This window comes from Oncorhynchus nerka, linkage group LG12 (genome assembly GCF_034236695.1).
Source record: "Oncorhynchus nerka isolate Pitt River linkage group LG12, Oner_Uvic_2.0, whole genome shotgun sequence".
NCBI lineage: Eukaryota > Metazoa > Chordata > Actinopteri > Salmoniformes > Salmonidae > Oncorhynchus > Oncorhynchus nerka.
The window spans coordinates 92,596,440-92,619,307 of record NC_088407.1 but is presented as its reverse complement, the minus strand read 5'-3'; the positions used below and the strand labels follow the sequence as shown (position 1 = coordinate 92,619,307).

The window sequence follows — 22,868 nt, the reverse complement described above, 5'->3', positions numbered from 1 at the left end:
CGACCCCCCCCACCCTGCTCCAGCCAGTTACCACGACCCCCCCCCCTTCACCAGCTAGTTACCACGCCCCCCCCTGCTCCAGCTAGTTACCACGTCCCCCTGCACCAGCTAGTTACCACGCCCCCCCCCTGCTCCAGCTAGTTACCACCCCCCTCCCTGCACCAGCTAGTTACCACGTCCCCCTGCACCAGCTAATTACCACGACCCCCCCCCCCACCCCCCCCTTCACCAGCTAGTTACCACGACCCCCCACCCTTCACCAGCTAGTTACCACGACCCCCCCCTCACCAGCACCAGCTAGTTACGAATTTCACCCCCCCTGCTCCCCACCCCTTCACCAGCTAGTTACCCGACCCCCCTTCACCAGCTAGTTACCACGACCCCCCCACCCTTCACCAGCTAGTTACCACGTCCCCCTGCTCCAGCTAGTTACCACGACCCCTTCACCAGCTAGTTACCACGACCCCCCTTCACCAGCTAGTTACCACGTTACTACCACGCCCCTTCACCAGCCCCCACCCTTCACCAGCTAGTTACCACGCCCGCCCCCTGCTCCAGCTAGTTACCACGTCCCCCCCTCCCTGCTCCAGCTAGTTACCACGTCCCCCCCTCCCTGCTCCAGCTAGTTACCACGTCCCCCTCCCTGCTCCAGCTAGTTACCACGTCCCCCTGCACCAGCTGCTCCAGCTAGTTACCACGACCCCCCCCCCCCTGCACCAGCTAGTTACCACCCCCCTGCTCCAGCCTAGTTACCACGTCCCCCCTGCTCCAGCTAGTTACCACGTCCCCTGCACCCCCACCCTTCACCAGCTAGTTACCACGACCCCCCCCTGCTCCAGCTAGTTACCACCCTTCACCAGCTAGTTACCCCCCCCCCTTCACCAGCTAGTTACCACGACCCCCCCCTCCCTTCACCAGCTAGTTACCACGACCCAACCCCCACCCTTCACCAGCTAGTTACCACGACCCCCACCCTTCACCAGCTAGTTACCACCCGCCCCCTTCCAGCTAGTTACCCCCCTTCACCAGCTTCACCAGCTAGTTACCACGACCCCCCTCCCTTCACCAGCTAGTTACCACGCCCCCCCAGCCCCACGTCCCCCTTCAACAGCTAGTTACCACACCCCCCACCCTGCTCCAGCTAGTTACCCCCCCCTGCTCCAGCTAGTTACCACGACCCCCCCTTCACCAGCTAGTTACCACACCCCCCTGCTCCAGCTAGTTACCACGTCCCCCCCCACCCTTCACCAGCTAGTTACCACGTCCCCCCTGCTCCAGCCTACCACGACCCCCCACCCTTCACCAGCTAGTTACCACGACCCCACCCTGCTCCAGCTAGTTACCACGACCCCCACCCTTCACCAGCTAGTTACCACGCCCCCCCACCCTGCACCAGCTAGTTACCACGCTCCAGCTAGTTACCCCACCCTTCACCAGCTAGTTACCACGTCCCCCCTGCTCCAGCTAGTTACCACGACCCCCCACCCTTCACCAGCTAGTTACCACGTCCCCCTGCTCACCAGCTAGTTACCACGCTCCCCCCCCCCCCTTCACCAGCTAGTTACCACGACCCCCCCCTGCTCCAGCTAGTTACCGTCCCCCCCCCACCCTTCACCAGCTAGTTACCACGTCCCCCCTGCTCCAGCTAGTTACCACCCCCCACCCTTCACCAGCTAGTTACCACGACCCCACCCTGCTCCAGCTAGTTACCACGACCCCCCACCCTTCACCAGATAGTTACCACGTCCCCCCTGCTCCAGCTAGTTACCACGCCCCCCCTTCACCAGCTAGTTACCACGACCCCCCCTTCTCCAGCTAGTTACCACGTCCCCCCTCCCTCACCAGCTAGTTACCACGCCCCCCCCTGCTCCAGCTAGTTACCACGCCCCTCCCTGCTACCACGCCCGCCCCCCACGTCCCCCCCCTGCAACAGCTAGTTACCACCCGCCCCCCTGCTCCAGCTAGTTACCACGCCCCCCCTGCTCCAGCTAGTTACCCGACCCCCCACCCTTCACCAGCTAGTTACCACGACCCCCCCCTGCACCAGCTAGTTACCACGACCCCCCACCCTTCACCAGCTAGTTACCACGTCCCCCCTGCTCCAGCTAGTTACCACGTCCCCCCACCCTTCACCAGCTAGTTACCACGTCCCCCCTGCTCCAGCTAGTTACCACGACCCCCACCCTTCACCAGCTAGTTACCACGACCACCCCCCACCCTTCACCAGCTAGTTACCATAGACCACCCCCACCCTTCACCAGCTAGTTACCACGAACCCCCACCCCCTTCACCAGCTAGTTACCACGACCCCCCACCCTTCACCAGCTAGTTACCACGACCCCCCACCCTTCACCAACTAGTTACCACCCACCCTTCACCAGCTAGTTACCACGCCCCCCCCCTGCTCCAGCTAGTTACCAGCTAGTTACCCCCCCCCTCACCAGCTAGTTACCACGACCACCCCCTTCACCAGCTAGTTACCACGACCTTCCCCCACCCTTCACCAGCTAGTTACCACGACCCCCCCACCCCCCTGCTCCAGCTAGTTACCCACCCCCCTGCTACCACGTACCCCCCTTCACCAGCTAGTTACCACCAGCTAGTTACCACCCCACCCTGCACCAGCTAGTTACCACGACCCCCCCCCTTCACCAGCTAGTTACCACGACCCCCCTGCTCCAGCTAGTTACCACGACCCCCCCCCTTCACCAGCTAGTTACCACCCCCTCCCTGCTCCAGCTAGTTACCACGACCACCCCCCTCCCTGCTCCAGCTAGTTACCACACCCCCCTCCCTGCACCAGCTAGTTACCACGTCCCCCTGCACCAGCTAGTTACCACGCCCGCCCCCCTGCTCCAGCTAGTTACCACACCCCCCCCCTGCTCCAGCTAGTTACCACGCCCCCCCTGCTCCAGCTAGTTACCACGACCCCCCCCTCACCAGCTAGTTACCACGACCCCCCCTGCTCCAGCTAGTTACCACGTCCCCCCACCCTTCACCAGCTAGTTACCACGCCCCCCCCTGCTCCAGCCCCCCACCCTTCACCAGCTAGTTACCACCCCCCACCCTGCTCCAGCTAGTTACCACGACCCCCCACCCTTCACCAGCTAGTTACCACGACCCCCCCCCCACCCTTCACCAGCTAGTTACCATGACCCCCTCCCCACCCTTCACCAGCTAGTTACCCGACCCCCACCCCCACCCTTCACCAGCTAGTTACCACGCCCCCACCCTTCACCAGCTAGTTACCACGACCCCCCACCCTTCACCAGCTAGTTACCACGACCCCCCCACCTGCTTCCAGCTAGTTACCACGTCCCCCCCCCTGCTCCAGCTAGTTACCACGTCCCCCCCTGCTCCAGCTAGTTACCACGACCCCTTCACCAGCTAGTTACCACGACCCCCCCTTCACCAGCTAGTTACCACGACCCCCCACCCTTCACCAGCTAGTTACCACGCCCCCCCTGCTCCAGCTAGTTACCACGACCCCCCACCCTTCACCAGCTAGTTACCACGCCCCCCCCCCTGCTCCAGCTAGTTACCACGCCCCCCCCCCTCCCTGCTCCAGCTAGTTACCACGACCCCCCCTCCCTGCTCCAGCTAGTTACCACGTCCCCCTCCCCTGCCCCTAGTTACCCTCCCCCCCCTGCTCCAGCTAGTTACCACGTCCCCCCCTGCTCCAGCTAGTTACCATGACCCCCCCCCTTCACCAGCTAGTTACCATGACCCCCCACCCTTCACCAGCTAGTTACCATGACCCCCCACCCTTCACCAACTAGTTACCAGCGACCCCCACCCTTCACCAGCTAGTTACCACGACCCACCCACGCCCCCCCCTGCTCCAGCTAGTTACCACCACCCTTCACCAGCTAGTTACCACTCACCCCCCCTTCACCAGCTAGTTACCACGACCCCCACCCTTCACCAGCTAGTTACCACGCCCCCCCCTGCTCCAGCTAGTTACCACGTCCCCCCACCCTTCACCAGCTAGTTACCACGTCCCCCCTGCTCCAGCTAGTTACCATGACCCCCCACCCTTCACCAGCTAGTTACCACGACCCCACCCCCACCCTTCACCAGCTAGTTACCACGACACCCCCCACCCTTCACCAGCTAGTTACCACGACCCCCCCTTCACCAGCTAGTTACCACGACCCCCCCACCCTTCACCAGCTAGTTACCACGCCCGCCCCCCTGCTCCAGCTAGTTACCACGCCCCCCACCCTTCACCAGCTAGTTACCACGCCCCCTGCTCCAGCTAGTTACCATGACCCCCCACCCTTCACCAGCTAGTTACCATGCCCCCCCCCCCCACCCTTCACCAGCTAGTTACCATGACCCCCCCACCCTTCACCAGCTAGTTACCACGCCCCCCCTTCACCAGCTAGTTACCACGACCCCCCACCCTTCACCAGCTAGTTACCACCCCCCCCCTGCTCCAGCTAGTTACCACGACCCCCACCCTTCACCAGCTAGTTACCACGTCCCCCTGCTCCAGCTAGTTACCACGATCCCCCACCCTTCACCAGCTAGTTACCACGACCACCCCCCCACCCTTCACCAGCTAGTTACCACGACCCCCCCCCACCCTTCACCAGCTAGTTACCACCACCCCCCCCCACCCTTCACCAGCTAGTTACCATGACCACCACCCCCCTGCTCCAGCTAGTTACCACGACCCCCCCCCCTTCACCAGCTAGTTACCATGACCCCCCCTTCACCAGCTAGTTACCACGACCCCCCCACCCTTCACCAGCTAGTTACCACCCCCCCCTTCACCAGCTAGTTACCACGATCTGCTCCCCCACCCTTCACCAGCTAGTGACCCACCCCCCCCTGCTCCAGCTAGTTACCCGATCCCACCCTTCACCAGCTAGTTACCACGACCACCCCCCACCCTTCACCAGCTAGTTACCACGACACCCCCCACCCTTCACCAGCTAGTTACCACGACCCCCCACCCCCACCCTTCACCAGCTAGTTACCACGACCCCCCCCTGCTCCAGCTAGTTACCACGTCAGCCCCCCCTCACCAGCTAGTTACCACGTCCCCCCTTGCACCAGCTAGTTACCACGCTCCACCCCCCACCCTTCACCAGCTAGTTACCACGTCCCCCCTGCTCCAGCTAGTTACCACGACCCCCCACCCTTCACCAGCTAGTTACCACGACCACCCCCACCCTTCACCAGCTAGTTACCACGACCCCCCCACCCTTCACCAGCTAGTTACCACGACCCCCACCTTCTTCACCAGCTAGTTACCACGACCACCCCCCACCCTTCACCAGCTAGTTACCACGACCCCCCCACCCTTCACCAGCTAGTTACCACAAACCCCCCCTTCTCCAGCTAGTTACCACGACCCCCCACCCTTCACCAGCTAGTTACCACGACCCCCTGCTCCAGCTAGTTACCACGACCCCCACCCTTCACCAGCTAGTTACCACCCCCCTTCACCAGCTAGTTACCACGACCACCCCCCCCACCCTTCACCAGCTAGTTACCACGACCCCCTCCCCACCCTTCACCAGCTAGTTACCACGACCACCCCCCTGCTCCAGCTAGTTACCACGACCCCCCCCCTTCACCAGCTAGTTACCACGCCCCCACCCTTCACCAGCTAGTTACCACGTCCCCCCCCCTGCTCCAGCTAGTTACCACGACCCCCACCCTTCACCAGCTAGTTACCACGCCCCCCCTGCTCCAGCTAGTTACCACGATCCCCCACCCTTCACCAGCTAGTTACCACGACCCCCTTCACCCCCACCCTTCACCAGCTAGTTACCACGACCACCCCCCACCCTTCACCAGCTAGTTACCACGACCCCCCCCCCACCCTTCACCAGCTAGTTACCATGACCACCCCCCCCTGCTCCAGCTAGTTACCCCCCCCTTCACCAGCTAGTTACCATGACTCCCCCTCCCCCTTCACCAGCTAGTTACCACGACCCCCCACCCTTCACCAGCTAGTTACCACGTCCCCCCTGCTCCAGCTAGTTACCACGACTCCCCCCCACCCTTCACCAGCTAGTTACCACGACCCACCCTTCACCAGCTAGTTACCACGACCCCCCCCACCCTTCACCAGCTAGTTACCACGACCCCCACCCTTCACCAGCTAGTTACCACGACCACCCCCACCCTTCACCAGCTAGTTACCACGACCACCCCCCACCCTTCACCAGCTAGTTACCACGAACCCCCCCCCCTTCACCAGCTAGTTACCACGACCCCCACCCTTCACCAGCTAGTTACCACGACCCCCCCCTGCTCCAGCTAGTTACCACGACCCCCCCCCTTCACCAGCTAGTTACCACGACCCCCTTCACCAGCTAGTTACCACGACCCCCTCCCCCTTCACCAGCTAGTTACCACGACCCCCCACCCTTCACCAGCTAGTTACACACCCCCCCTGCTCCAGCTAGTTACCACGACCCCCACCCTTCACCAGCTAGTTACCATGACCCCCCCCCTTCACCAGCTAGTTACCACGACCCCCCCCCCTTCACCAGCTAGTTACCACGACCCCCCACCCTTCACCAGCTAGTTACCACGACCCCCTTCTCCAGCTAGTTACCACGACCCCCCCACCCTTCACCAGCTAGTTACCACGACCCCCTTCACCAGCTAGTTACCACGCCCCCCCCCTTCACCAGCTAGTTACCACGACCCCCCTCCCCTTCACCAGCTAGTTACCACGACCCCCACCCTTCACCAGCTAGTTACCACGACCCCCACCCTTCACCAGCTAGTTACCACGACCCCCTCCCTGCTCCAGCTAGTTACCACGCCCCCCCCTGCTCCAGCCTTACCACCCCCTGCTCCAGCTAGTTACCACGCCCCCCTCCCTGCTCCAGCTAGTTACCACGTCCCCCTCCCTGCTCCAGCTAGTTACCACGTCCCACCCTCCCTGCTCCAGCTAGTTACCACCCCCCCCCCCCTGCTCCAGCTAGTTACCACGACCCCCACCCTTCACCAGCTAGTTACCACGCTCCCCCCCACCCTTCACCAGCTAGTTACCACGCCCCTTCACCAGCTAGTTACCACGCTCCCCCCCCCTGCTCCAGCTTACCACGGCCCCCTGCTCCAGCTAGTTACCACGACCCCCTGCTCCAGCTAGTTACCACGACCCCTTCACCAGCTAGTTACCACGACCCCCACCCTTCACCAGCTAGTTACCACGACCCCCCCCACCCTTCACCAGCTAGTTACCACGTCCCCCCCCTGCACCAGCTAGTTACCACCCCCCCACCCTTCACCAGCTAGTTACCACGCCCCCCCCCTGCTCCAGCTAGTTACCACGTCCCCCCTCGCTGCTCCAGCTAGTTACCACGCCCCCCTCCCTGCTCCAGCTAGTTACCACGCCCCCCCCCGCTCCAGCTAGTTACCACGCCCCCCTGCACCAGCTAGTTACCACGCCCGCCCCCTGCTCCAGCTAGTTACCACGTGCACCAGCTAGTTACCCCCCACCCTTCACCAGCTAGTTACCACGTCCCCCTGCTCCAGCTAGTTACCACGACCCCCACCCTTCACCAGCTAGTTACCACATCCCCCTGCTCCAGCTAGTTACCACGATCCCCCCCACCCTTCACCAGCTAGTTACCACGACCACCCCCCACCCTTCACCAGCTAGTTACCACGACCACCCCCCACCCTTCACCAGCTAATTACCACGACCCCCACCCCCACCCTTCACCAGCTAGTTACCATGACCACCCCCCTGCTCCAGCTAGTTACCACGACCCCTTCACCAGCTAGTTACCATGACCCCCCCTTCACCAGCTAGTTACCACGACCCCCACCCTTCACCAGCTAGTTACCACGTCCCCCCTGCTCCAGCTAGTTACCACGACCCCCCACCCTTCACCAGCTAGTTACCACGACCACCCCCCCCACCCTTCACCAGCTAGTTACCACGACCACCCCCCACCCTTCACCAGCTAGTTACCACGACCACCCCCACCCTTCACCAGCTAGTTACCACGACCCCCCCCACCCTTCACCAGCTAGTTACCACGAACCCCCACCCTTCACCAGCTAGTTACCCACCCCCCACCCTTCACCAGCTAGTTGCTCCAGCTAGTTACCACCCCCCCTTCACCAGCTAGTTACCACGACCCCCCACCCTTCACCAGCTAGTTACCACGACCCCCCCACCCTTCACCAGCTAGTTACCACGACCCCCTTCACCAGCTAGTTACCACGACCCTCCCCCTTCACCAGCTAGTTACCACGACCCCCCCCACCCTTCACCAGCTAGTTCACCAGCTAGTTACCACGACCCCCCCCTTCACCAGCTAGTTACCACGACCCCCCTTCACCAGCTAGTTACCACCCCCCCTTCACCAGCTAGTTACCACGACCCCCACCCTTCACCAGCTAGTTACCACAACCCCCCACCCTGCTCCAGCCAGCTAGTTACCACACCCCCTTCACCAGCTAGTTACCACGCCCCCTGCTCCAGCTAGTTACCACGACCCCCCTCCCCTTCACCAGCTAGTTACCACGACCCCCACCCTTCACCAGCTAGTTACCACCCCTGCCAGCTAGTTACCACGACCCCCACCCTTCACCAGCTAGTTACCATGACCGACCCCCACCCTTCACCAGCTAGTTACCACGACCCCCCCCCTTCACCAGCTAGTTACCACGACCCCCCCCCCTTCACCAGCTAGTTACCACGACCCCCACCCTTCACCAGCTAGTTACCTGACCCCCACCCTTCACCAGCTAGTTACCACCAGCCCCCTTACCCCCCCCCCTCACCAGCTAGTTACCACGCCCCCCCTGCTCCAGCTAGTTACCACGTCCCCCCACCCTGCACCAGCTAGTTACCACGTCCCCCCCTCCCTGCTCCAGCTAGTTACCACGTCCCCCCCTGCTCACCAGCTAGTTACCACGCCCCCCTGCACCAGCTAGTTACCACGCCCCCCCCCACCCTTCACCAGCTAGTTACCACGAACCCCCACCCTTCACCAGCTAGTTACCACGCCACCACCCCCCACCCTTCACCAGCTAGTTACCACGAACCCCACCCTTCACCAGCTAGTTACCACGACCCCCACCCTTCACCAGCTAGTTACCACCCCCTGCTCCAGCTAGTTACCACGACCCCCCACCCTTCACCAGCTAGTTACCCGACCCCCACCCTTCACCAGCTAGTTACCACGACCCCCTCCCCCCACCCTTCACCAGCTAGTTACCACGACCCCCCACCCTTCACCAGCTAGTTACCACGACCCCCACCCTTCACCAGCTAGTTACCACGCCCCCTGCTCCAGCTAGTTACCACCCCCCCCTTCACCAGCTAGTTACCACGACCCCCCTCCCTCCCTTCACCAGCTAGTTACCACGACCCCCACCCTTCACCAGCTAGTTACCACGACCCCCACCCTTCACCAGCTAGTTACCACCCCCACCCTTCACCAGCTAGTTACCACGCCCCCTGCTCCAGCTAGTTACCACGACCCCCCCACCCTTCACCAGCTAGTTACCACGACTCCCCCCTTCACCAGCTAGTTACCACGACCACCCCCTCCCTGCTCCAGCTAGTTACCACGACCCCCCTCCCTGCTCCAGCTAGTTACCACGTCCCCCCCTCCCTGCTCCAGCTAGTTACCACGCCCCCTCCCTGCTCCAGCTAGTTACCACGTCCCCCCTCCCTGCTCCAGCTAGTTACCACGACCCACCCCCTGCTCCAGCTAGTTACCACGCCCCCTTCACCAGCTAGTTACCACGCCCCCTCCCTGCTCCAGCTAGTTACCACGACCCCCCCCCTTCACCAGCTAGTTACCACGCCCCCCCCTGCTCCAGCTAGTTACCACGCCCCTCCCTGCTCCAGCTAGTTACCACGTCCCCCTCCTCCCCTGCTCCAGCTAGTTACCACGTCACCCCCCCCTCCCTGCTCCAGCTAGTTACCACGTCCCCCCTGCTCCAGCTAGTTACCACTCCCCAGCACCAGCTAGTTACCACGTCCCCCCACCCTTCACCAGCTAGTTACCACGACCACCCCCCCACCCCCCTTCACCAGCTAGTTACCACGAAACCCCCACCCTTCACCAGCTAGTTACCATGACCCCCACCCTTACCAGCTAGTTACCACGCCCCCCCCTGCTCCAGCTAGTTACCACGACCTCCCCCCTTCACCAGCTAGTTACCACGACCCCCTTCACCAGCTAGTTACCACGACCACCCCCCACCCTTCACCAGCTAATTACCACGAACCCCTGCCCCACCCTTCACCAGCTAGTTACCACGTCCCCCCACCCTTCACCAGCTAGTTACCACGTCCCCCTGCTCCAGCTAGTTACCACGACACCCCCCTTCACCAGCTAGTTACCACGACCCCCCTTCACCAGCTAGTTACCACGACCCCTCCCCTTCACCAGCTAGTTACCACGACCCCCCACCCTTCACCAGCTAGTTACCACGACCCCCACCCTTCACCAGCTAGTTACCATGTCCCCCCTGCTCCAGCTAGTTACCACCCCCACCCTTCACCAGCTAGTTACCACGACCCCCCCCCTTCACCAGCTAGTTACCACGACCCCCCCTTCACCAGCTAGTTACCACGACCCCCCCCCCTTCACCAGCTAGTTACCATGACCCCACCCTTCACCAGCTAGTTACCACGTCCCCCCTGCTCCAGCTAGTTACCATGACCCCCCACCCTTCACCAGCTAGTTACCACGACCCCCTTCACCAGCTAGTTACCACGACCCCCCACCCTTCACCAGCTAGTTACCACGACCCCACCCTTCACCAGCTAGTTACCACGACCCCCCGTACAGATGTTTGATATGACAGGAACTGTAGAAGCCGCCCTAGTAACAGTAGCGCCGCCCTAGTAACAGTAGCGCCGCCCTAGTAACAGTAGTGCCGCCCTAGTAACAGTAGCCAGACAGTGTTCTATGGTACAGCCCAATGTGTCTGTACTGCCCAGTTGTTTTGAGTCTGCCTTGGTCTCCCCCTTGGTGTAATGGTACAGCCCAATGTGTCTCTACTGCCCAGTTGTTTTGACTCTGCCTTGGTCTCCCCCTTGGTGTAATGGTACAGCCCAATGTGTCTGTACTGCCCAGTTGTTTTGACTCTGCCTTGGTCTCCCCCTTGGTGTAATGGTACAGCCCAATGTGTCTGTACTGCCCAGTTGTTTTGACTCTGCCTTGGTCTCCCCCTTGGTCTAATGGTACAGCCCAATGTGTCTGTACTGCCCAGTTGTTTTGACTCTGCCTTGGTCTCCCCCTTGGTCTAATGGTACAGCCCAATGTGTCTGTACTGCCCAGTTGTTTTGACTCTGCCTTGGTCTCCCCCTTGGTGTAATGGTACAGCCCAATGTGTCTGTACTGCCCAGTTGTTTTGACTCTGCCTTGGTCTCCCCCTTGGTGTAATGGTACAGCCCAATGTGTCTGTACTGCCCAGTTGTTTTGACTCTGCCTTGGTCTCCCCCTTGGTCTAATGGTACAGCCCAATGTGTCTGTACTGCCCAGTTGTTTTGACTCTGCCTTGGTCTCCCCCTTGGTGTAATGGTACAGCCCAATGTGTCTGTACTGCCCAGTTGTTTTGACTCTGCCTTGGTCTCCCCCTTGGTCTAATGGTACAGCCCAATGTGTCTGTACTGCCCAGTTGTTTTGACTCTGCCTTGGTCTCCCCCTTGGTCTAATGGTACAGCCCAATGTGTCTGTACTGCCCAGTTGTTTTGACTCTGTTACACTGTGTCGGCGCTCAGCCTTACTGATACCGTTAAACCAGGGTTCCATTCTGCATACCGTTAAACCAGGGTTCCATTCTGCGTGTCCCCCGATACCGTTAAACCAGGGTTCCATTCTGCGTGTCCCCCGATACCGTTAAACCAGGGTTCCATTCTGCGTGTCCCCGATACCGTTAAACCAGGGTTCCATTCTGCGTGTCCCCGATACCGTTAAACCAGGGTTCCATTCTGCATACCGTTAAACCAGGGTTCCATTCTGCGTCTCCCCCGATACCGTTAAACCAGGGTTCCATTCTGCATACCATAAGACCAGGGGTTCCATTCTGCATACCGTAAGACCAGGGTTCCATTCTGCATACCATAAGACCAGGGGTTCCATTCTGCATACCATAAGACCAGGGTTCCATTCTGCATACCGTAAGACCAGGGTTCCATTCTGCATACCATAAGACCAGGGTTCCATTCTGCATACCATAAGACCAGGGTTCCATTCTGCATACCATAAGACCAGGGTTCCATTCTGCATACCATAAGACCAGGGTTCCATTCTGCATACCATAAGACCAGGGGTTCCATTCTGCATACCATAAGACCAGGGGTTCCATTCTGCATACCATAAGACCAGGGGTTCCATTCTGCATACCATAAGACAAGGGGTTCCATTCTGCGTACTGCAAGACCAGGGATTATATTCTGCATACCATAAGACCAGGGGTTCCATTCTGCATACCATAAGACAAGGGGTTCCATTCTGCGTACTGCAAGACCAGGGATTATATTCTGCATACCCCCAGATACCATAAGACCAGGGGTTCATCAGTACTTAATAGTTGGCTGAATTTTTTGTTGTTGAAAATCTGATGATAAATTGGCACCATTGAGACGAAAAAAAAATAATCCCATTATGAATTAAATAATTTTAGCCTATTAATTAATAACATACCAGTGGATGGAAACACATTTGGCTGGTCATGCTTATTGGTCATTTGCATAATTTAGTGGAATTAAATTGGCGCGTGTGTATATTTATCTATTTTACCACACGTGTACGGCATACAGATACAGTGCCTCGGAGTGGAACATCTGTCAGACAGAAGACCAATCATTTCTCAATTCTAAATGCTATCTCGTGTTAATTGTTTTATGGCCACGATTTAAAAAATAATTGCTTGTTTTATTTCTCAACGGGTAATTGATGCACGCTTCCCATTCACCATTCAAATGCATAGGCAACAGAAGGCAGGTTTCACCAGCTGGAGGCAGTGTGCATTTTGTAAACTTATAGGTGCTTTAATGGTTTGAAACCTGAATGTTTTACTGCATATTATGTGGCACGTTTTACCTTGCTTCAAAGTAGCCAGAATCTGACCCTAACCATTTAAACTAGTAGCCAGAATCGGACCCTATCCATTTAAACTAGTAACCAGAATCTGACCCTAACCATTTAAACTAGTAGCCAGAATCTGACCCTATCCATTTAAACTAGTAGCCAGAATCTGACCCTATCCATTTAAACTAGTAGCCAGAATCTGACCCTATCCATTTAAACTAGTAGCCAGAATCTGACCCTATCCATTTAAACTAGTAGCCAGAATCTGACCCTAACCATTTAAACTAGTAGCCAGAATCTGACCCTAACCATTTAAACTAGTAGCCAGAATCTGACCCTATCCATTTAAACTAGTAGCCAGAATCTGACCCTATCCATTTAAACTAGTAGCCAGAATCTGACCCTATCCATTTAAACTAGTAGCCAGAATCTGACCCTAACCATTTAAACTAGTAGCCAGAATCTGACCCTATCCATTTAAACTAGTAGCCAGAATCATACCATATCCATTTAAACTAGTAGCCAGAATCTGACCCTATCCATTTAAACTAGTAGCCAGAATCTGACCCTATCCATTTAAACTAGTAGCCAGAATCTGACCCTATCCATTTAAACTAGTAGCCAGAATCTGACCCTATCCATTTAAACTAGTAGCCAGAATCTGACCCTATCCATTTAAACTAGTAGCCAGAATCTGACCCTATCCATTTAAACTAGTAGCCAGAATCTGACCCTATCCATTTAAACTAGTAGCCAGAATCTGACCCTATCCATTTAAACTAGTAGCCAGAATCTGACCCTATCCATTTAAACCAGTAGCCAGAATCTGACCCTATCCATTTAAACCAGTAGCCAGAATCTGACCCTATCCATTTAAACTAGTAGCCAGAATCTGACCCTATCCATTTAAACTAGTAGCCAGAATCTGACCCTATCCATTTAAACTAGTAGCCAGAATCTGACCCTATCCATTTAAACTAGTAGCCAGAATCTGACCCTATCCATTTAAACTAGTAGCCAGAATCTGACCCTATCCATTTAAACTAGTAGCCAGAATCTGACCCTATCCATTTAAACTAGTAGCCAGAATCTGACCCTATCCATTTAAACTAGTAGCCAGAATCTGACCCTATCCATTTAAACCAGTAGCCAGAATCTGACCCTATCCATTTAAACCAGTAGCCAGAATCTGACCCTATCCATTTAAACTAGTAGCCAGAATCTGACCCTATCCATTTAAACTAGTAGCCAGAATCTGACCCTATCCATTTAAACTAGTAGCCAGAATCTGACCCTATCCATTTAAACTAGTAGCCAGAATCTGACCCTATCCATTTAAACTAGTAGCCAGAATCTGACCCTATCCATTTAAACTAGTAGCCAGAATCTGACCCTATCCATTTAAACTAGTAGCCAGAATCTGACCCTATCCATTTAAACTAGTAGCCAGAATCTGACCCTATCCATTTAAACTAGTAGCCAGAATCTGACCCTATCCATTTAAACTAGTAGCCAGAATCTGACCCTATCCATTTAAACTAGTAGCCAGAATCTGACCCTATCCATTTAAACTAGTAGCCAGAATCTGACCCTAATCCATTTAAACTAGTAGCCAGAATCTGACCCTATCCATTTAAACTAGTAGCCAGAATCTGACCCTATCCATTTAAACTAGTAGCCAGAATCTGACCCTATCCATTTAAACTAGTAGCCAGAATCTGACCCTATCCATTTAAACTAGTAGCCAGAATCTGACCCTATCCATTTAAACTAGTAGCCAGAATCTGACCCTATCCATTTAAACTAGTAGCCAGAATCTGACCCTATCCATTTAAACTAGTAGCCAGAATCTGACCCTATCCATTTAAACTAGTAGCCAGAATCTGACCCTATCCATTTAAACCAGTAGCCAGAATCTGACCCTATCCATTTAAACCAGTAGCCAGAATCTGACCCTATCCATTTAAACCAGTAGCCAGAATCTGACCCTATCCATTTAAACCAGTAGCCAGAATCTGACCCTATCCATTTAAACCAGTAGCCAGAATCTGACCCTATCCATTTAAACTAGTAGCCAGAATCTGACCCTATCCATTTAAACTAGTAGCCAGAATCTGACCCTATCCATTTAAACTAGTAGCCAGAATCTGACCCTATCCATTTAAACTAGTAGCCAGAATCTGACCCTATCCATTTAAACTAGTAGCCAGAATCTGACCCTATCCATTTAAACCAGTAGCCAGAATCTGACCCTATCCATTTAAACTAGTAGCCAGAATCTGACCCTATCCATTTAAACTAGTAGCCAGAATCTGACCCTATCCATTTAAACTAGTAGCCAGAATCTGACCCTATCCATTTAAACTAGTAGCCAGAATCTGACCCTAACCATTTAAACTAGTAGCCAGAATCTGACCCTATCCATTTAAACTAGTAGCCAGAATCATACCATATCCATTTAAACTAGTAGCCAGAATCTGACCCTATCCATTTAAACCAGTAGCCAGAATCTGACCCTATCCATTTAAACCAGTAGCCAGAATCTGACCCTATCCATTTAAACCAGTAGCCAGAATCTGACCCTATCCATTTAAACTAGTAGCCAGAATCTGACCCTATCCATTTAAACCAGTATCCAGAATCTGACCCTATCCATTTAAAAAGCCAGAATCTGAATCCAGTAAGCAGTAGCCAGAATCTGACCCTATCCATTTAAACTAGTAGCCAGAATCTGACCCTATCCATTTAAACTAGTAGCCAGAATCTGACCCTATCCATTTAAACTAGTAGCCAGAATCTGACCCTATCCATTTAAACCAGTAGCCAGAATCTGACCCTATCCATTTAAACTAGTAGCCAGAATCTGACCCTATCCATTTAAACTAGTAGCCAGAATCTGACCCTATCCATTTAAACTAGTAGCCAGAATCTGTATGCCATTTAAACTTGTAGCCTATTGTTTTATAGACTTCTGTATCCATTTAAACTAGTAGCCTATTGTTTTATAGACTTCTGTATCCATTTAAACTAGTAGCCTATTGTTTTATAGACTTCCATATCCATTTAAACTAGTAGCCTATTTCTTTCTAGTGGTTTTCAACTTCCTTTCATTGTCCGGAAGACAAATCCACATTTGTGTGAATCCTAATAATGTTATGAAATAAGTTGATCAACATTTTAATGTTCTGATCTGTTGCATCAGACTCATTGCTTTATGTTTTTATGTAGCCTAGGCCTACTGGTTGTATACATGTTTTTATGTAGCCTAGGCCTACTGGTTGTAGACATGTTTTTATGCAGCCTAGGCCTACTGGTTGTATACATGTTTTTATGCAGCCTAGGCCTACTGGTTGTAGACATGTTTTTATTTAGCCTAGGCCTACTGGTTGTATACATGCAGACTTCCATATCCATTTAAACTATGTAGCCTAGGCCTACTGGTTGTTCACATGTTTTTATTGCAGCCTAGGCCTACTTTGTAGACATGTTTTTATGCAGCCTAGGCCTACTGGTTGTAACATGTTTTTATGCAGCCTAGGCCTACTGGTTGTAGACATGTTTTTATGCAGCCTAGGCCTACTGGTTGTAGACATGTTTTTATGCAGCCTAGGCCTACTGGTTGTAGACATGTTTTTATGCAGCCTAGGCCTACTGGTTGTAGACATGTTTTTATGCAGCCTAGGCCTACTGGTTGTATACATGTTTTTATGCAGCCTAGGCCTACTGGTTGTAGACATGTTTTTATGCAGCCTAGGCCTACTGGTTGTAGACATGTTTTTATGCAGCCTAGGCCTACTGGTTGTAGACATGTTTTTATGCAGCCTAGGCCTACTGGTTGTATACATGTTTTTTTATGCAGCCTAGGCCTACTGGTTGTAGACATGTTTTTATGCCAGCCTGGTTGTATACATGTTTTTATGCAGCCTAGGCCTACTGGTTGTAGACATGTTTTTATGCAGCCTAGGCCTACTGGTTGTATACATGTTTTTATGCAGCCTAGGCCTACTGGTTGTATACATGTTTTTATGCAGCCTAGGCCTACTGGTTGTATACATGTTTTTATGCAGCCTAGGCCTACTGGTTGTAGACATGTTTTTATGCAGCCTAGGCCTACTGGTTGTAGACATGTTTTTATGCAGCCTAGGCCTACTGGTTGTAGACATGTTTTTATGCAGCCTAGGCCTACTGGTTGTATACATGTTTTTATGCAGCCTAGGCCTACTGGTTGTATACATGTTTTTATGCAGCCTAGGCCTACTGGTTGTAGACATGTTTTTATGCAGCCTAGGCCTACTGGTTGTAGACATGTTTTTATGCAGCCTAGGCCTACTGGTTGTAGACATGTTTTTATGTAGCCTACTGGTTGCATGTTTTTATGTACTGGCCTACTGGTTGTATACATGTTTTTATGCAGCCTAGGCCTACTGGTTGTAGACATGTTTTTATGCAGCCTAGGCCTACTGGTTGTAGACATGTTTTTATGCAGCCTATGCCTACTGGTTGTAGACATGTTTTTATGTAGCCTAGGCCTACTGGTTGTATACATGTTTTTATGTAGCCTAGGCCTACTGGTTGTATACATGTTTTATGCAGCCTAGGCCTACTGGTTGTATACATGTTTTTATGCAGCCTAGGCCTACTGGTTGTAGACATGTTTTTATGCAGCCTAGGCCTACTGGTTGTATACATGTTTTTATGCAGCCTAGGCCTACTGGTTGTATACATGTTTTTATGTAGCCTAGGCCTACTGGTTGTATACATGTGGGATCTATCCTCTCAGACTCAATACACATGTTTTTATGCAGCCTAGGCCTACTGGTTGTATACATGTTTTTATGCAGCCTAGGCCTACTGGTTGTAGACATGTTTTTATGCAGCCTAGGCCTACTGGTTGTAGACATGTTTTTATGCAGCCTAGGCCTACTGGTTGTAGACATGTTTTTATGTAGCCTAGGCCTACTGGTTGTATACATGTTTTTATGTAGCCTAGGCCTACTGGTTGTATACATGTTTTTATGCAGCCTAGGACTACTGGTTGTAGACATGTTTTTATGCAGCCTAGGCCTACTGGTTGTAGACATGTTTTTATGCAGCCTATGCCTACTGGTTGTAGACATGTTTTTATGTAGCCTAGGCCTACTGGTTGTATACATGTTTTTATGTAGCCTAGGCCTACTGGTTGTATACATGTTTTTATGCAGCCTAGGCCTACTGGTTGTATACATGTTTTTATGCAGCCTAGGCCTACTGGTTGTAGACATGTTTTTATGCAGCCTAGGCCTACTGGTTGTATACATGTTTTATGCAGCCTAGGCCTACTGGTTGTATACATGTTTTTATGCAGCCTACTGGCCTACTGGTTCAGACTCAATACACATGTTTTTATGCAGCCTAGGCCTACTGGTTGTATACATGTTTTTATGCAGCCTAGGCCTACTGGTTGTAGACATGTTTTTATGCAGCCTAGGCCTACTGGTTGTAGACATGTTTTTATGCAGCCTAGGCCTACTGGTTGTAGACATGTTTTTATGCAGCCTAGGCCTACTGGTTGTAGACATGTTTTTATGCAGCCTAGCTGGTTGTATACATGTTTTTATGCAGCCTAGGCCTACTGGTTGTAGACATGTTTTTATGCAGCCTAGGCCTACTGGTTGTAGACATGTTTTTATGCAGCCTAGGCCTACTGGTTGTATACATGTTTTTATGCAGCCTAGGCCTACTGGTTGTATACATGTTTTTATGCAGCCTAGGCCTACTGGTTGTAGACATGTTTTTATGCAGCCTAGGCCTACTGGTTGTAGACATGTTTTTATGTAGCCTAGGCCTACTGGTTGTATACATGTTTTTATGCAGCCTAGGCCTACTGGTTGTATACATGTTTTTATGCAGCCTAGGCCTACTGGTTGTATACATGTTTTTATGCAGCCTAGGCCTACTGGTTGTATACATGTTTTTATGCAGCCTAGGCCTACTGGTTGTAGACATGTTTTTATGTAGCCTAGGCCTACTGGTTGTATACATGTTTTTATGCAGCCTGGTACTGGTTGTAGACATGTTTTTATGTAGCCTAGGCCTACTGGTTGTATACATGTTTTTATGCAGCCTAGGCCTACTGGTTGTATACATGTTTTTATGCAGCCTAGGCCTACTGGTTGTAGACATGTTTTTATGCAGCCTAGGCCTACTGGTTGTATACATGTTTTTATGTAGCCTAGGCCTACTGGTTGTATACATGTTTTTATGCAGCCTAGGCCTACTGGTTGTAGACATGTTTTTATGCAGCCTAGGCCTACTGGTTGTATACATGTTTTTATGCAGCCTAGGCCTACTGGTTGTATACATGTTTTTATGCAGCCTAGGCCTACTGGTTGTATACATGTTTTTATGCAGCCTAGGCCTACTGGTTGTAGACATGTTTTTATGCAGCCTAGGCCTACTGGTTGTAGACATGTTTTTATGTAGCCTAGGCCTACTGGTTGTATACATGTTTTTATGCAGCCTAGGCCTACTGGTTGTATACATGTGGGATCTATCCTCTCAGACTCAATACACATGTTTTTATGCAGCCTAGGCCTACTGGTTGTATACATGTTTTTATGCAGCCTAGGCCTACTGGTTGTAGACATGTTTTTATGTAGCCTAGGCCTACTGGTTGTAGACATGTTTTTATGCAGCCTAGGCCTACTGGTTGTATACATGTTTTTATGCAGCCTAGGCCTACTGGTTGTATACATGTTTTTATGCAGCCTAGGCCTACTGGTTGTAGACATGTTTTTATGCAGCCTAGGCCTACTGGTTGTAGACATGTTTTTATGCAGCCTAGGCCTACTGGTTGTATACATGTTTTTATGCAGCCTAGGCCTCTGGTTGTATACATGTGGGATCTATCCTCCCACATCTGTCCCAGAGTCTGTTTGAGCTAGACGTTTCTCAACAAACTGACTAATAGAATATGTAAGCATTTCTACTATGGAGGATAGTAGATTGATAGGCGTCCATAAGGCTAGGGGACGCTAAGCTTGTTTTAATAGCCTAATTATTTTAGGTTTTTCATTTCACCTTTATTTAACCAGGTTGGCCAGTTGAGAATAAGTTCTCATTTACAATTGTGACCTGGCCAAGATAAAGCAAAGCAGTGCGACAAAAACAACAACAGAGTTACACATGGAGTAAACAAACGTACATTCAATAACACAATAGGATAATCTATGTACAGTGTGTGCAACTGTAGTAAGAGTAGGGAGGTAAGGCAATAAATAGACCATAGAGGCAAAATAATGCAAAAGAGCAACAAAAAAAACAATATGGGGATGAGGTAGTTGGGTATGCCATTTACAGATGGGCTATGTACAGGTACAGTGATCGGTAAGCTTCTCTGACAGCTGATACTTAAAGTTAGAGAGGGAGATGTGAGTCTCCAGCTTCAGTGATTTTTGCAATTCGTTCCAGTCATTGGCAGCAGAGAACTTGAATGAAAGGCGGCCAAAGGAGGTGTTGGCTTTGGGGATGACTAGTGAAATATACCTGCTGGAGCACGCGCTACGGGTGGGTGCTGCTATGATTACCAGTGAGCTGAAATAAGGCGGGGCTTTACCTAGTAAAGACTTGTAGATGACATGGAGCCAGTGGGTTTGGCGACGAGTATGAAGTGAGGGCCAGCCAACGAGAGCAGGTCGCAGTGGTGGGTGGTATATGGGGCTTTGGTGACAAAACAGATGGCACTGTGATAGACTGCATCCAATTTGCTGAGTAGAGTGTTGGAGTTTATTTTGTAAATGACATCACCGAAGTCAAGGATCGGTATGATAGTCAGTTTTACGAGGGTATGTTTGGCAGCATGAGTGAAGGATGCTTTGTTGCGAAATAGGAAGCTAATTCTAGATTTAATTTTGGATTGGAGATGCTAAATTTGAGTCTGGAAGGAGAGTTTACAGTCTAACCAGACACCTAGGTATTTGTAGTTGTTCACATATTCTAAGTCAGAACCGTCCAGAGTAGTGATGCTGGACAGGTGGACAGGTGCGGGCAGCAGTCGGTTGAAGAGCATGCATTTAGTTTTACTAGATTTTTAAGAGCAGTTGGAGGCCACGGAAGGAGTGTTGTATGGCATTGAAGCTGAACATAAATGTTAGTAAACACTTGATTGATTACAATAACAGAGGGGAATCTGAGAATGCAGGGATTCCAGCACTGTGTGCTTTGAAGTGATCATCTGGGATTATCTAACATCTGAGCAGGTATTCCCTCAGATGAAGAGCATCTCTGTCTTGCTGATTATGTGCTGTCATCCAGGTGGAAATGTCACCTGCATCTCTGATGTAGGAAAATAGATACATGTCCTGTGAATGTTTGTGTATACGTACTGTGGCTGATTTATTTTGATTTCCCCATGATATCAAGCACAGAGGCACTGAGTTTGAAGCTAGGCCTTGAAATACATCCACAGGTACACCTCCAATTGACTCCAATGATGTCAATTAGCCTATCAGAAGCTTCTAAAGCCATGACATCATTTTCTGGAATTTTCCAAGCTGTTTAAAGGCACAGTTAACTTAGTGTATGTAAACTTCTGACCCACTTGAATTGTGATACAGTGAATTATAAGTGATATAATCAGTCTGTAAACAATTGTTGGAAAAATGACTTGTGTCCCCCTCCAGAATGGCCTAATGGTACAGCCCAGTGTCAGTCTCCACCCTCCAGAATGGCCTAATGGTACAGCCCAGTGTCAGTCTCCACCCTCCAGAATGGCCTAATGGTACAGCCCAGTGTCAGTCTCCACCCTCCAGAATGGCCTAATGGTACAGCCCAGTGTCAGTCTCCACCCTCCAGAATGGCCTAATGGTACAGCCCAGTGTCAGTCCCCACCCTCCAGAATGGCCTAATGGTACAGCCCAGTGTCAGTCTCCACCCTCCAGAATGGCCTAATGGTACAGCCCAGTGTCAGTCTCCACCCTCCAGAATGGCCTAATGGTACAGCCCAGTGTCAGTCTCCACCCTCCAGAATGGCCTAATGGTACAGCCCAGTGTCCGTCCCCACCCTCCAGAATGGCCTAATGGTACAGCCCAGTGTCAGTCTCCACCCTCCAGAATGGCCTAATGGTACAGCCCAGTGTCAGTCTCCACCCTCCAGAATGGCATAATGGTACAGCCCAGTGTCAGTCTCCACCCTCCAGAATGGCCTAATGGTACAGCCCAGTGTCAGTCTCCACCCTCCAGAATGGCCTAATGGTACAGCCCAGTGTCAGTCTCCACCCTCCAGAATGGCATAATGGTACAGCCCAGTGTCAGTCTCCACCCTCCAGAATGGCATAATGGTACAGCCCAGTGTCAGTCTCCACCCTCCAGAATGGCCTAATGGTACAGCCTCCAGAACCCTACAGAACTCACCAGTGTCACCCTCCAGTCTAATGGTACAGCCCCACCCTCCAGAATGGCCTAATGGTACAGCCCAGTGTCAGTCTCCACCCTCCAGAATGGCCTAATGGTACAGCCCAGTGTCAGTCTCCACCCTCCAGAATGGCCTAATGGTACAGCCCAGTGTCAGTCTCCACCCTCCAGAATGGCCTAATGGTACAGCCCAGTGTCAGTCCCCACCCTCCAGAATGGCCTAATGGTACAGCCCAGTGTCAGTCTCCACCCTCCAGAATGGCCTAATGTTACAGCCCAGTGTCAGAATCTCCACCCTCCAGAATGGCCTAATGGTACAGCCCAGTGTCAGTCTCCACCCTCCAGAATGGCATAATGGTACAGCCCAGTGTCAGTCTCCACCCTCCAGAATGGCATAATGGTACAGCCCAGTGTCAGTCTCCACCCTCCAGAATGGCCTAA

The 22,868-nt window shown here is 52.4% G+C and overlaps 1 protein-coding gene across 1 annotated transcript in view; it reads right to left on the bottom strand.

The window, feature by feature from the left end:
• LOC135574386 (GDNF family receptor alpha-4-like) overlaps positions 1–22,868 on the bottom strand; it is a 780,873-nt gene that overhangs the window by 100,313 nt on the left and 657,692 nt on the right. The window lies entirely within an intron of this gene.